Here is a 14,852-nt window from a genome sequence, read left to right on the forward strand (position 1 = left end):
GGCAGGAAGGCCATCTTAAGTATGTGTAACCTTTTTAAAGAAATTAGTTTTGAAAGAAGTAAGTAGACTCTTTTTTTTTCCTAGGGTCCTTGCCCCAAATGTGTAAATTACTGAATGGGAGAATTTCAGTAAGACACAGTTATTAACATAGGTGCTAAGGATTAAGAAAAACATAAATTACATCTCTCTGTAGGGAGATAGAGTGAGCCCTTTGAAACAGTGACATCTGCCTCTGGAAATCAGACTCATTTTCAAGACAGGTCATAATAGGAGTCACCTTTCGAATATGAATGCTAAGTCTACTTCTGAACGGGGGAAGAAAATGGGAGAATTTTGAAATCCTGGTCTTTGACCTCTAACAGCATAACACAGAGACCTTGTAAGTTTCAGGAAAGCTATTATTTTCCTCTTCCTTATTTTGTCTCTCAATCCTAAAATACTCTCTGGGCAATCAATTTTAGAGGTCTTTCAAGGAAAGCAAAACTGGGTTTATCTGCCTGTTAACTACTGCAAAATGTGTAGATTCCTGCTGTTCAGTGTTACTACTAACAGTCATAAGGAAACACCTATTATTGTCATTATCTGGAAAAAAGAAGTCCCTGGATTGGATTAAGTGAGGTTACTGTGCCCTTAAGAAATGCAGGTATTAGACCATAATGAAGGTATGACAGCAGGAATGAATACTCTGCTTCATCAGACTAGCCCCCCTCCACACACACACCTTTTTTTTTTTTTTTTTTTTCCCCTATGTGAGGAAGATGTAGAGTGAGGGAAGAGCTCTGATGTGTTTGGGGAAAAAGTATCACAGCCTATTAGTTAGAAACGATGAAATTGAGACAGCTTCAGGGACTCCATTAAGTGTGTGGTGTTTAGGCAGACTGTGTCCCTAGGTAAAGTGTGCTGTTGAGGAGAAGAGTGTACAACAAAATAATTGGGCTTGGGAAATCAGTGGGCTTCAGCGGCCGCATGTCTCCTGGTGGGGAGTAGAGGGAGGGAGATAACATGTTTTTTCTCCCCGTCTTCAGCACACCTCCTTTCTTTTAGCATAAAAGCTATACTGAATAAAATTGCAGGGAATTTCTTGCTGAGTGGATGGACGGCCAATGCATTTTGAATAATAAAAACAATGGGTATAATTAAATTTCATCTGATACAGGAAGGATTTAGAGCATGTCACCTTGGAACCATCTCATTCTGTGTTATTCTCTAGGCATCTCGATATTTGGTTGCAGCAGCTGAATGATAATAATTCAGATTTGATCAGTAATGGCAGTGTCTGTAGGGACATGTATTAATGCACTGATGTGTCTGGAATTAGGTTCTTAAATAAAACATCATTGCTATGTATTTATTTTCATTTTAAAGGAATAAATTGAAATCAACAGACGGAACCAGACTGACTTTTCCTGTCAAGACATACTGAGTGGCAAATTTTTATGGACATCACTTGAGGGTAGGCTCAATAGTTTAGATACAATTAATGTTCATTTGCTGTTGTATCTTTTGAAGTCAGAAAAGATACGGTGATAGGAAGTCCAAGGCTCAGATAATCATTAAATTGTACTCTTAAGAAAAATATTTAAGAAGCTGCCATTTTTATATTAACCATATGTAATGATAGTTGCAGCTAATATCAAAATAAATAGAAATTACACTTTCTGTGCCACTTAACCAGATACTTTAGGTGTGCGCACACACACACTCATAGACATTTGGCGTATATGAAGAAAGCCCTGCTTTTAGAGTCACAAATCGTTCATGTTTTTGCCTCTGCTACCTATTAGCTCTTTGCTCTTAAGCCAGAAATAAACCTCTTTTTAATATCAGTTTTCTCAGGAAAATGGGAAACTTAGGCTAAATAATTGCTGAAATTCTTTCTGTTTTAGACACATAGAGAGAGAGAAATTAGTTCTACTTCTAAAATCTCTGTTTAATGCTAGTTGTTTGAGCATTTTTATATGCATATACACATCTGTCCACACATATACACATTTTAAGATAAAACTGATTATTTTCCTTCTTTAAAGTTTTTAACCATGTATTATCCTAATTGAGCAAGATGATAAACCCAGACCCCCAAAGGAAGAATATGTTGCAAGTTGAATAAATAAAAATGTTTTCTCCTGGCTCACATTTTGAGAATTATAAATATATATCCTTGGATGTCTTTAGGGGAAAACTGTGTTCAGGGTTTTAAACCAGAGTTTTCACTGTTGCATTCCCACATCGTTAACATCTGGTTGGTTGCCCAGATGTTCATAGTGGAACTGCAGGGACAGAGAGATGGTCTGTTTTGTCCAGGAGCTCATTTTCTTTTAAAATGTCATGCAAAATTTGATTAAGTACTAGAGTCACCCTTTACCAGAATAATAATCCATTTTTGCATTGTTCAACTCTACCCGAGAGAGGGTGTTGGCTCTAAAGTTACTTTATGATAGTTTATGGCTCAATAAGAGGCCCTATATATCAGGACAGATTTGTAGTTAGTTAAGAAAAGCTAAGTTTAAAGGTTTTAGCCCCCTTAGGATTCCTGTTGGTTAATTGTTTTTCCCCCACTGTAATGCATACTCTTGAAAGGCAGGAACCTTCTATTTATCATTGTATCCCCAGGGCCTCTCACAAGCACCTGGTAACCAATAAATGTTGAACTGATATATGAGATCTCCTTGATCTTAGAGATTAAATATTATCCTCACAGTCTAGGGGGATGAAACATCCACATATGCAGCATAGTAATTGTATGTCCATATTCTGCCACCTACGGGTTTAGTAATTATTTTAGAGATTGTAAACTCATGGAAATCAAGACCAGTACTTTAAAATTTAAATTTTAATTTAGTGTATAGCAAATAAAGCAAATTATTTGAGTTTGGTGGCTAGGCCCATCACCTTTGTTTCACCACTGAATTTACAGTAGGTAAGCTAGTATATATCTCCTTTTTGTGTGTGCGTTTGTTTTATCATATCAGTCCCTGGATTTTCTTTGTGATGCTAATCATAGCTATGATTGTGTTTGTAATGACACAGCATCTATTGTTACTGCTATTCTTTCAGCTCCATGGGGTCAGATATAGTGTCCATGTTGTGTGACATGCTAGAAATCCCTGCTCTAGTACAGACCTGGCATATAGTAGACTCAACTTTGTTGAACATTGAAGGGCTCAATCAGAACAATATGTAAGTGGTAAAACCCAGCATCCCATTGTTTAGACTAAATATCTGTAGCCATCATGTAGTGGTACAGCCAGAGCATTAATATACAGTGAGTTTGTTGAGCACTGTTTGGGTGCCTCATGGGAGAGAAAGGAATGGGTAACTCTCCATTCATTCCTCTGTGGGGCTCATTTGGTAAGTGAGACTGGCATATGCAAAAATAATTATACCCTTGAACTAAGATCATGTTGGTTCATGTTTCCCTAACTCATAAGATTTTTAGTTGGTCGGTCATGGAAGTAACTATTTTTAAGCTTTATAAATCATAAAAGAAGCGTGATACAGAAACATTTGGCAGGACAGCAGTGTATCTGAGGGCTGAGTGAACTCAAGCACAACCACTGTACTAACATCTATTCACCACTTACGTGATAAGTACTATTCTTATCACTGCATATATTATCTCATTTAATCTGCTTAGTAATTCCAAGAAGTAGGTACTATTATTATCTCCATTTGACAGTTTAGGAAACTGAGGGTCAGATAGGCTACTTTGTTTACCTAAGGTCACACAGCTAATAAAGTGATTAGAATTTGAACTCTGGCCTTTGACCAGTGCTCTTGATCACTGCAGGGAGGTACAGACATAATAGAATGAGCTTCAAAAGGATGGAAATGTTCATTCCTACGATCTGTATCAGGCTTCCCAGGTAATGCCAATGCAGGAGATGCAAGAGACGCGGGTTCAGTCCCTGGGTTGAGAAGATCCCCCGGAGTAGGAAGTGGAACCCAATCCAGTATTCTTGACTGGAAAGCTTTCATGGACAGAGGAGCCTGGCAGGTTGCAGTCCATGGGGCTGCAAAGAGTCAGACCTGACTGAAGCAACTGAGCACTAACTATACGAGGCAAGACTTCTTGGAAAAGATGAGCCTTAAAGAAATAGTTGTATCTGAACTGTACATGTGCTAGTGTCATCAAATTTTAAAATATTAGAATTTTGGACTTCCTTGGTGGCACAGAGGATAGGAATCTGCCTGCCAATGCAGGAGACACAGGTTCTGTCTGTGGTCTGGGAAGATTCCACGTGCTATGGAGCAACTAAAACCTGTGCGCCACAACCACTGAGCCCACACTCGACAGCCCATGAGCCGCAACAACTGTGCCTGTGCACCTAGAGCCTGTGCTCCACAACTGGAGAAGCCTGTGGACCGCAAGGAAGAGGAGCTCCCATTTACCACGCCTAGAGAAAGCCTATGCAGCAATGAAGACCCAGCCAAAAATAAATAAAGAAATCAATATTAGATTTTGAACAATAAACTCTAAAGGCCATCTGTTCTAAGCCCGTAATTTACAGTGGAGAAAACCAAGATCTCTAGGGTTAAGTGACTTGCCGTAGGACATATGGCTGATTAATTGGCTTTAGAGCTGTTCTCCTGGCTCCTCTTTCCCTGGTATCTCCCCCTCCCCTCTGCCTACTATGCACACTAGCTCATGTTAAGTCTGCGTTTTCATGACCACATTCTAATATGATTGCCTGAAATATTTTACATCTAGAAAATGGAGAGTTTCTAGTATATCCATGTATTGGGTTGGCCCAAAAGTTCATTCGGGTTTTCCATACCATCTTAATGGAAAAACCTGAATGAACTTCTTGGCCAACCCATAATTATAAGCCTGGAAAATCAGAGCAGTGTGGAAGAGAGAGCTATTAGAGATATGTAACAACAAGGGGGTATAGTTATGTGTTTGTAGCACACACCTGTTCTTTCCTACTATTTTTTATTGTTGCCTTTGTTTCTTTCCTTAAGTTGAAAGAAAGGATACAAATAAAACCCTAATAAGAAAAAAAAATGGTTTAAAATTCCATAAAGTCTATGGCAGCTTCCCACGATAATTTCTCAGCCTCCTAAGTAACCAAACATGGGATATTTCTATTTTCCACTAATGCTTATTAGTCAGTGCCCTACCTGCCACCCACCCACCCCAAGTCATCACGAGTATGCTGCTACTGCTGCTAAGTTGCTTCAGTCGTGTCCGACTCTGTGCGACCCCATAGACGGCAGCCCACCAGGCTCCCTCGTCCCTGGGACTCTCCAGGCAAGAACACTGGAGTGGGTTGCCATTTCCTTCTCCAGTGCTTGAAAGTGAAAGTGAAATCGCTCAGTTGTGTCCAATTCGTAGCAACCCCATGGACTGCAGCCTGCCAGGCTCCTCCGCCCATGGGATTTTCCAGGCAAGGGTACGGGAGTGGGGTGCCATTGCCTTCTCCACATCACGAGTATAAAATGAGATAAATATGTGAATGTACAAATAGATAGTTGTGCAAGAAATGGACAGGTTTGTCTCTCCCCAAACCTAAACTGATCTTTACCTCAAAGTGCAGTGTTGATGTTGCTTAGTCTGTTTCATTAGCCAAGTGGTTGTGCCAGATTTATGTACTGCTAAACAATCAATTTGGGACTTGGGTAAATACTCATTGAAAAAACATTTATCTTCCTCTGAGCGCTTTCTGTTAATCCTTTTCTTCTTGGATAGTGTTCTATAGTTGAGGATTGAGTTTATTTTCCCCCTGCTTTTTTCTTTGTTTCCTTCAGTGATTTAAAAAAATAAAAGGAAACCTTTCCAGTACAGTCTGAATCAGCAGATATTTACATCACTTGGGTGTAGGCTTTTTATAGACCAGCTAGAAGATTATAGTAATTAGCCTATGCATTTCCTCATTAAAATGTCATTAGTTAAGGCTTTGTTCTTTTAAGATCTTCCCAATAAGGTTTATTGCACTGCATTCTATCATTAATAGTTTACTAGGAGCCAGATGTCTCATATAGGTGTGTAGAAACAAGAATTGCTTTTGACTGTCTAAAGGGTAATGGCCAAAGAGCAGGGCTTGACATAGATAAATTTCTGTGTTTGGATTGAGTGAGGTCCCACTTCATGTGCTCCCAGTGTAACTGCCAGTCCCTCCCCACAGCATGTGTGTATGCTCAGTCGTGTCCAGCTCTCTGTGACCCCATGGACTGTGACCTGCCAGGCTCTTCTGTCCATGGGATTTTTCAGGCAAGAATTACTGGGTATTCTTGGAATATTCTTGGAATACTGCCATTTCCTCCTCCAGGGATCCCCAACCCAGGGATGGAACCCACATCTCCTGCGACCCCTGCGCTGGTAGGCAGATTCTTTACCACCGAGCCACCTGGGAAGCCCTCTCCCCACAATGCCTGCTGGCAATGCCATACTCCTTTAGGTGTTTGAACACCTACCCAATCTAAGCTTTCTTGACAGAGTAAAACTGTGCTCATCTGCACTGGTTTACCATAGTATCTTAGTAAGTTTGTGGGTGATTCAAACACTTACTAAAGAATAAGAAGGAAATAAGTTTATTTTCTACTATAGCCATGTATACAGGGGTAAGAATATAGGGTATTAAGACGTTAACCCTGCATTCTTATGGCCAAGAATATAGCATGGGTTCTGATCCTGGTTTCACTGTTTACTATGTGTTGTGTTACTTTGACCATGATTATACTTCATCTTCATAAACCATAGTTGTCTTAAGTAGAATATGGAAGGAACCTGGAAGGAGCCTAGGTACTTATGTTATAGGAATGTTTGAGAATTCAGTTAGATCATGCATGTATAGTACTTAGGTCTACTGCCTGGAAAATATGATTTACTAATATACCATTTTTATAATAAAAAATTATGTGTGTTTGTATCTGTGTTCCTTCTATTTTCTTGTGCATCTTTCATCTGATTTCATAAATTCTAACATGAAATTCCAGAATAAATATGTAAATATTTAAGGGGTAGTCATTCACATCGCTAAATGAATTAAGACAACTTTAAGAAGTCATTTATATAGCGCTTTAGAAGTATTATTTCACTTACCATTTAAACTTTATTTCTACTGTGTGCAGTAACCAGCATCTTGAAGGAACAACTCAGGAAATACATGTTGATTACTCCGTTATATTACTAGATTATTAATTAAATAGCTAAATGCATCATTGCTGTATTCCACAGGTAGGCGGGTTGGTTGGTTTTTTTCTTTTTAGCATTGAAGTATTCCAAGGAGAGATATTTTAATTTGGCTATGTCACATGGCATTTGGGATCTTAGTTCCCCACCTACAGACCAAATCCGCGCTCCCAGCAGTGGAAGCCTGGAGTCTTAACCACTGGATCACCAGGGAAATCCCAAGATACTTTGAAGTTATTGCATGTCATCCTGTTGTTATGGGCAAGTTCAGATTAATAAAGTCATTCAGCTAAAGAGCATTTCTGCTAGATTATCTACTCTGAGCCAGGCCTTGTTCTTTGTGGTGGGATATAGTGGTAAACAAGAAAGCACTGTTCTTGAGAAGCTTACTGTAAACATAGGGCGAAGGAAGCAAATGATTATTTCAGATTCTTGTGAGGCTGTGAAGAAGACAATCTAGGGTAATGGGATAGAGTGTGGGTGGTGAGGATCTGAGTTTAAGGCAGAGTGGTGGGGAGACCTCTTGAAGAACAGTGGGAAGTGGGGTACAGATTGCAGAAGAATGAGCAAATACAAAGCCCTGAGACACTAACAAGCTTGTCTTTGAGAGACGGTGTGGCTGAAGTTTACTTTTCAAGGAGAGAGAGAGAAAAGAGGATGACTCATGCGGAGCCTTCAAGGCTATGGGTAGAGAAATCTGACTTTAATTCTGATTGAAGTGGGAAATCCTTGGGCTGTTTCTGCCTGTGAAGTGACATAGATTTTTACTCTAGAGAAACAGTCAGTTGCAGGAAGAATGGATTTCGTGCTCACAAGTGTGGAAGCTAGGATATCACCTTGCATGGACCAGGAAATAGAGTGGTGACTTAAGGCAGGGTTGGAGCAGTGAGACGTTAAATGTCTGTGTCTGGAGGGACTTTGGGGAGATTAGATTTGAGATTGGAAGAAAAACTTCCAGAACTTTATCTAGAGTAACTGGATAGATACAGGGGAAGATTATATGAGGATGAAATTGGAGGGTCAGAAGCAGAGAATTAATAACTTTGTTTTCACATGTTATAAAAGAAATGCCAATTGACAGCCAAGGGAAGATGTCAACTGGTCAGTTGAAGAGTCTAGGAGATTGGGAAGATATCTAGAGTAGAGATAACAAATGTGTGAGTCATTCACATGTAATAGAGACTTTAAAGCCTTGGTTGGCATTTACTGTGTCCCTTAGGAAGAGAATGTAAATAAAAAGAGGGTTCAGAATATAGCTCCATATACAGAAGTCTGGTAAGGAAGAAAACTCAGTGAAGAAGATAGAGAAGAAATTGGGAATATAATATACGCACTAAAACACAGCAGAAAGTGTTTCATAAACAAGGATTCATGAGATGATCAGCCACGGCTGTGCTGTGAAAAGCTTAAGTATAGTCAGGACAAAGAACTGTTCATTAATTAAAAAGTGTCTCTGTACTGCTCCTTGATGGCACTGGGCTTCCCTTGTGGCTCAGCTGGTAAAGAATCTGCCTGCAATGAGGGAGACCTGGGTTCGATCCCTGGGTGGGGAAGATCCCCTGAAGAAGGGAAAGGCTGCCCACTCCAATATTCTGGTCGGGAGAATTCCATGGACTGTATATCACATGGGGTCGCAGAGTCGGGGATGACTGAGCGACTTTCACTTTGGTGGCACTAGTGTTAGAGACCCCACCCACCAATGCAGGAGACGTAAGCGACAAGGGTTCAATCCCTGGGTCAGGAAGATCCCCTGGAGGAGGAGGGAATAGCCACCCACTCCAGTATTCTTGCCTGGAGAATCCCATGGACAGAGGAGCCTGGTGGGCTACACTCCATAGGGTAACAAAGACTTGGACATCACTGAAGCGATTTAGCACACATGTACAGTCATTAGTAAAACAAAAAATTAACTAAATAACTGAATGTCTCTTACAGATGGTCTCTTCAGTCTGTATTAGTATTATTTTTTTGGTTATTCCCAAAACCAAATATTAATTCCTTCTACAAAAGGCAAGATTTTCCCCCCTGATATTGTTTGTTTGAAACCGCACCCTTGATTTTAAAAGCAAATGAACTTCTTGTAGGAAAATAGGGTATACAAGAAAGTATGACATGAGAGTTTTTATTTTTTTAAAGTAATGGGCACTAAGAATTAGATTGGGGTATAGGAATTAAATTACATGCATACTGTCTTACTTCAATTTTACAGTAGTTTTCTGGGCACCTTTACCCCGTGATACTTATGTCACTTCTGTCGAGACTCAAGTACGATCCACTGCCCTGTCTTCCTTCTCCCTCCTCGCCGCCTTACTCAACTGTACATGCAGACACAGCGCTTTTCTGAGTTTTAGCAGTACCTTCTTTCTAAAATGAAAGCATTTCCCTTCACGATTAGCATCTGTTTATAGACTAGTTCCTATTTTCGTAATTAGATCCTGCATAGAAATGCAGAGGCTGCTATGTAAAAGGATAATGAATCTTTATTGCACAGTTGAAATCAGATTTGGGCAAAAGGCACTTTGAAAACAGTAATAAGCAGAGACATGTATTAAATCACCAAGATAAGGCACCCTCTTTATATTTTCTATTTATAAATGGAAATTATGACTACCCGGTGGATTCCATATGACATTTCCTATTATGAACAAAGGTTTTTTAGCATTGACCATAAAAGTTATCTAAATTCAAAAGTCTCTGTGGATTCATGGCTCTAAAGAATACTTCAGATAGAGACCAAGACAGAGTGGAGAGAGTCCTTTGTCTTTTTCCTTTGTCTGTGCACCCTGGCAGAAGCAAAGGGTAGCGAGGAGTGAAAAAAGAAGCCATTTGAAATAACCATGATAAGATCTAATCAGGAAACCCAGTGTCCATTGAATACACACAGTAACATTTTAAGAATCTTCTGGTTGGGCTCCTTGAGAACCAAGTTCATGTCCTTATAAGCTCATCCTTATATTTTCATATCATACACATTACTTCCTGGCAAACACAGGATTTATTCCCAGGCTAAATCCATCTTGAGAGGTTTGTTATCTCTTCCTCACCTCCTTGGCAAGTCTCAGAAAGTTGGAATATTGCTGTGTGGAGAGAGAGAAGGGAGGAGTAAGAACGAAAAAAAAAAAAAAAAAAAAAAAACGTAGGGAAGCAGGGAAAGTCAATGTCAAATGAACTGCCAAGGATGGATGTTATGGCCGCCGGGGGCCTCAGAGAGTATCGTGTGTCTTTTGTGTCTATTTTACAGTCAGTGCTTCATGTAAGATGGCAGTCTCGCCCGGGCTATGCTTAGTATCGATTTACTCTCAGGCATGCCAGACCGTTTTAGCATTACTAAAGGGAGAAAATCCTATGTATTTCCCTTTATAAATAGACATAGAAAGCATGTATCTTTTTTACCCTTCATTTTCCTTTCTTCTTTTCCTCTTACTGTTCTTTTTTTTTCCTTCTTGCAACCTTTCCCTCTTTTTTTAAAGAAAAATGAAGAGCTCCATATTGAGAGCATTATAAAGAGAACAAATCAGATAGACTCAGAGAACAATGTCAGAAACAACACAGACCTATGAGATAAAGACTTCAAACTTTGCGCATTCCTAGCCTTTCAGTGGGATTCCCTGGTATCTCAGATGGTAAAGAATCTGCCTTCAATGCAGGAGACCCAGGTTTGATGCAGAGAGGAAAGACCTTCTTTCCTAAGGCTAGCTTTGTGGTGGCAGGCCCACCGTGCTGAGTGTTGACAGAAGGAGATGGAAGGATGCTAAATTTGGAGACTGAAATCATCATCATTTTTCACCTGCTTGAACTCTTCTGTGGTGTTCCCTAGTTGCTGTGTTGCGCTTTTCCCCCAGTGTGGGGAGAGAAGCTGGTTGTCTGGCTGTCTGAACCCCTGGCATCTGCTTAACAGTTTCAGCAGTTCATAGATGGGACTCATTCCTCTGTTGGAATTTTTTTTCCTTTCGCCTCTGCTAGGTTAGTAGGGAGGCTGGGACCCAGCTTCTGAATTGATTTGCATACTTCCATATTACCTAGCTCAGACAACATATGGCAATGTGGAACACTTGGATTTATTTCTCTTCACTCAAAGTAAATTCCAAAAAAATTGGAAAACTCTGGGGTATGTTTTATGTTACAAAAATTCTTAGTTCCTTTTTCGATAGGCAAAAGCAACACACTTTTGGCATAAAAATCTCTGGCTTGGTTACATACTTTAAAAAGAGAATACTGATTTGCTTCCCCTCTTCTCCCCCTTTCAGGAAAAAAAAGTAGGTTGGATCTTGCAACACTGCATTGCACAAAAAGTCCAGTTAGGCACATTGGATTGAAAGTGTCTTCAAGTCATTTTTGTTCTTTATAACTCAATGATTTTATATATTTATTTTTTCCATTTTTTCTTTCTTAATTTCAATATTGTAACTAAGTGTCTCAAACTTGGGACTTTTCATAGGATCTCTCTTTGTAAAGGAAGCTACCACTTCCCTGGTGGTTTAGAGGGTAAAGCATCTGCCTGCAACCAGGAGACCTGGGTTCAATCCCTGGGTCGGGAAGATCACTTGGAGAAGGAAATGGCAACCCACTCCAGTATTCTTGCCTGGAAAATCCCACGGACAGAGGAGCCTCGTAGGCTACAGTCCATGGGGCCGCAAAGAGTCGGACACGACTGAGCCACTTCACTTCACTTCACTTCACTTCTCTTCCCAGGTGGCGCTAATGGTAAAGAATTCACTTGCCAGTGCAGGATACATAAGAGACGCAGGTTCGATCGCTGGGTTGGGAAGATCCCCTGGAGAAGTGCATGGCACTCTGGTACTCTTGCTTGAAGAGTCCCGTGGACAGAGGAGCCTGGAGGGCTACTGTCCACTGGGTCACAAAGAGTCGGACACAACTCAAGTGACTTAGCATGCATACATGCATGCCCTTTGTAAAAGAAAGTAGATAAAATCATACAAACAATAACTAGATTAATGAGATTGGTACAAAAGTAGATTATTTTAAATGCACTTTACCTTTGAATGATACTAATTATGTAAATCATATTTTCTTCTTTAGGAGAATAACATGTTGCATTATTTTGGGATAGAAAGCTTACACTGGAGTAAATGTGTTCGTAGGAGTTGTCCCTTTAAATGGGAAAAAGATTTCTTTGGGTACTCATGACTTCTAACTTTAAAGGCTTCTTGGAAGAGGCAACATGGTAAAAGGAGATAGCATGAGGTTTAGAGTCAAGATGTCTGAATTTGAATTCTGGCTCTGTGATTTGTCCTTCTAGCATGGCCTTAACAAATAATGTCACCTCCTCAAAGTGAGAGAGTCATCATAACATTAATACATACTAACGATATTAGTGTAAGAGAAAATTGAAATGGCAGCGGTCAGCGTGCCTGGTGCAGTGTAAGACACTCAGTAGTAAATAAATATTTATATCATTTCATCCAGAGAGGTAACTGTTGAACTTCCAGTTAGGCTTGTGGGGTGCCCACAGAGGAGGATTGGACCTAATAATACTTCTAGGGCCTTTTAAATAGTGAGCCAGATTGTTCAAGTAGTATATTGAATTCTATTATTTCTTCTCTTTTATTTTTAATTTTTTTTTTTGTCGTTTCCCTCTCTTTTACTTTAAAATCAAAGGTAATTTGTTCCAAACTCTATGCTCCAGACTAATGAATTAGTTAAGCTTATTGACTGTCTCAGAGGCCATGGTTAAAAACTGGCAAACATCATGTGACTAGATTAGTGTACCTCTGAGGAAATAACAAGGAAAAGACAGGTTTCCGCCCTTTCACATTTTTTTCCTTCTCTTTTCTCCCAAGCTCATTCTTGCACTGCAACATTTCACTTATAATCTGTTAATTAAATCATTTCACTCCATTTTATATAATTTTTAATTTAGCATTCATTTTCAACTTAGCTTTTGGCTTCATTTACTGATAATAAACAGTGTTGCATACAACACATGTTCCGCAAAACACTCAGTCATACACATACAGATGCCAATAATTTTTTCCAGTATGTCAGGCACATTAAAATTAAAGGCAGCATCTCCCCTCACCCTTTCCATTACTGAATGTGCACCCTGTTTGAATAATACATACTCCCCGACAGCCAGCAGTCGGCTAATGTGTAAAAATTATGTGTCTCATGTCACTAGTGCCTTTTTGAAAATTCATGGTTTTCCCAGACACAGTTCTGTAGAAGGTTTCTGGAATGGTCACTCTGATACCTTGGTTCTGTCCCTTTGGCTTAATGTATATAAGCAGTAATGGTTTTCTTGAATTACTGCTTTATGGGTTCACAGCTACCTGATGGTTTTTGAGAAAGAAAGCTCTAATGTAGTATTCACATTACTTCCATTTAAATTATCATTTGAATCATAGTCTGAATACTAAAGATACAAATTTCTTTAGCTCTTTAGATGATGCCCAAAAGTTTCCAAGACTATAAACTCCAAAGTTTGTGGATCACCTCTAACAGATAGATTGCATTATTGGCATAACTATCCAGGCCTTAGAGTCCATTTACTTTGAATTTGCTCCTGCTTATGGCAACCCGCTCCGGTGTTCTTGCCTGGAGAATCCCAAGGACAGAGGAGCCTGGCGGGCTACAGTCCATGGATTTGCAAAGGGTTGGACATGACTGAGTGGCTTCACTTTCACTTTCTTTCACTTTCACTTTATTATTTGAACCTTGTTAGTTAGAAAAGTTTCTGCTTTCACATTTAATATTAAGTTCTCATGTAGTAGGTAGGGCTTCCTGGTGGGTCAGCTGGTAAAGAATCCGCCTGCAATGAAGGAGACCTGGGTTCGATCCCTGGGTTAGGAAGATCCCCTGAAGAAGGGAAAGGCTACTCACTCCATTATTCTGGCCTGGAGAATTCCATGCACTGTATAGTCCCTGGGGTTGCAAAGAGTCGGACATGACTGAGCAAGTTTCACTTTCATTTCTCACTTGGTAACTTCAGTTCTTTGCCATCATCTGTCATTAGCTGAAGGAGGTACCCTTGGTCATATTCTTATAGATATTGGCCTGTGAGTCAGCAAAATTTATTGGGCATGTGGCATGTGTTAGGAACTGTGGGAGTCACTAGAGGTCTGATGATAACCAAAACCAGTATGACCTCTTCCCTTATGGAGGTTACATTCTAGAATGAGAAGACAGTCATTTTACAAGTATTCACTACACAAAGGCAGTGCTATGTGAGAGATTCAGGGTTGTCTGAAAAAGCATAACTGTGAGATCCCGCCTTGTCTGGGTGATAGCATTTAAGCTGAGATGTGAAGCATGGCTGGGATTTAGCTGGGGGAAGGGAAGGGCTTGGAGAGACATCCTACACAAAGTCCCTGTGGCCGTGAAGAAGATGACTTGCTTTGCAAGAAGGCAAGGAGTAGAATACCCTGAGGTTCACAGGGCTACAAAACTCTAAAGTGAATGTCAGGTTTAATTCTAAGGGCAGTGAGAAGTGAAGGATTTTAGGCAGGGACTGACTCAAACACAGTCATTTGTATTTGGAAAAACATGTCTCTGTGTGATTTGGAAAATACATGGCAGAATGGCTGGAGAAACAAGGTAGGCTTTGAAGTGCAGGTGACAGATGGAGCTCACCTGGTGGTCAGTGGTGGTGGCAATGGAGTTAGTGAGAAGTGGCGATGGCAAGTGAGAAGTGGATTAATTTGAGTTCTTTATGGGTAACATACTCATGTAGGTAGCACTAGTAGTAAAGAACTCGCCTGCC

General features: G+C 40.0%; 1 protein-coding gene across 10 annotated transcripts in view; it reads left to right on the forward strand.

Moving 5' to 3' along the window:
- The window catches only part of AUTS2 (activator of transcription and developmental regulator AUTS2), a 1,208,197-nt gene that overhangs the window by 595,069 nt on the left and 598,276 nt on the right, over positions 1-14,852 (forward strand). The gene's annotated exons all lie outside the window — the stretch shown is intronic.

The sequence above is a fragment of the Bubalus bubalis genome, chromosome 24, assembly GCF_019923935.1.
Source record: "Bubalus bubalis isolate 160015118507 breed Murrah chromosome 24, NDDB_SH_1, whole genome shotgun sequence".
Lineage (NCBI taxonomy): Eukaryota > Metazoa > Chordata > Mammalia > Artiodactyla > Bovidae > Bubalus > Bubalus bubalis.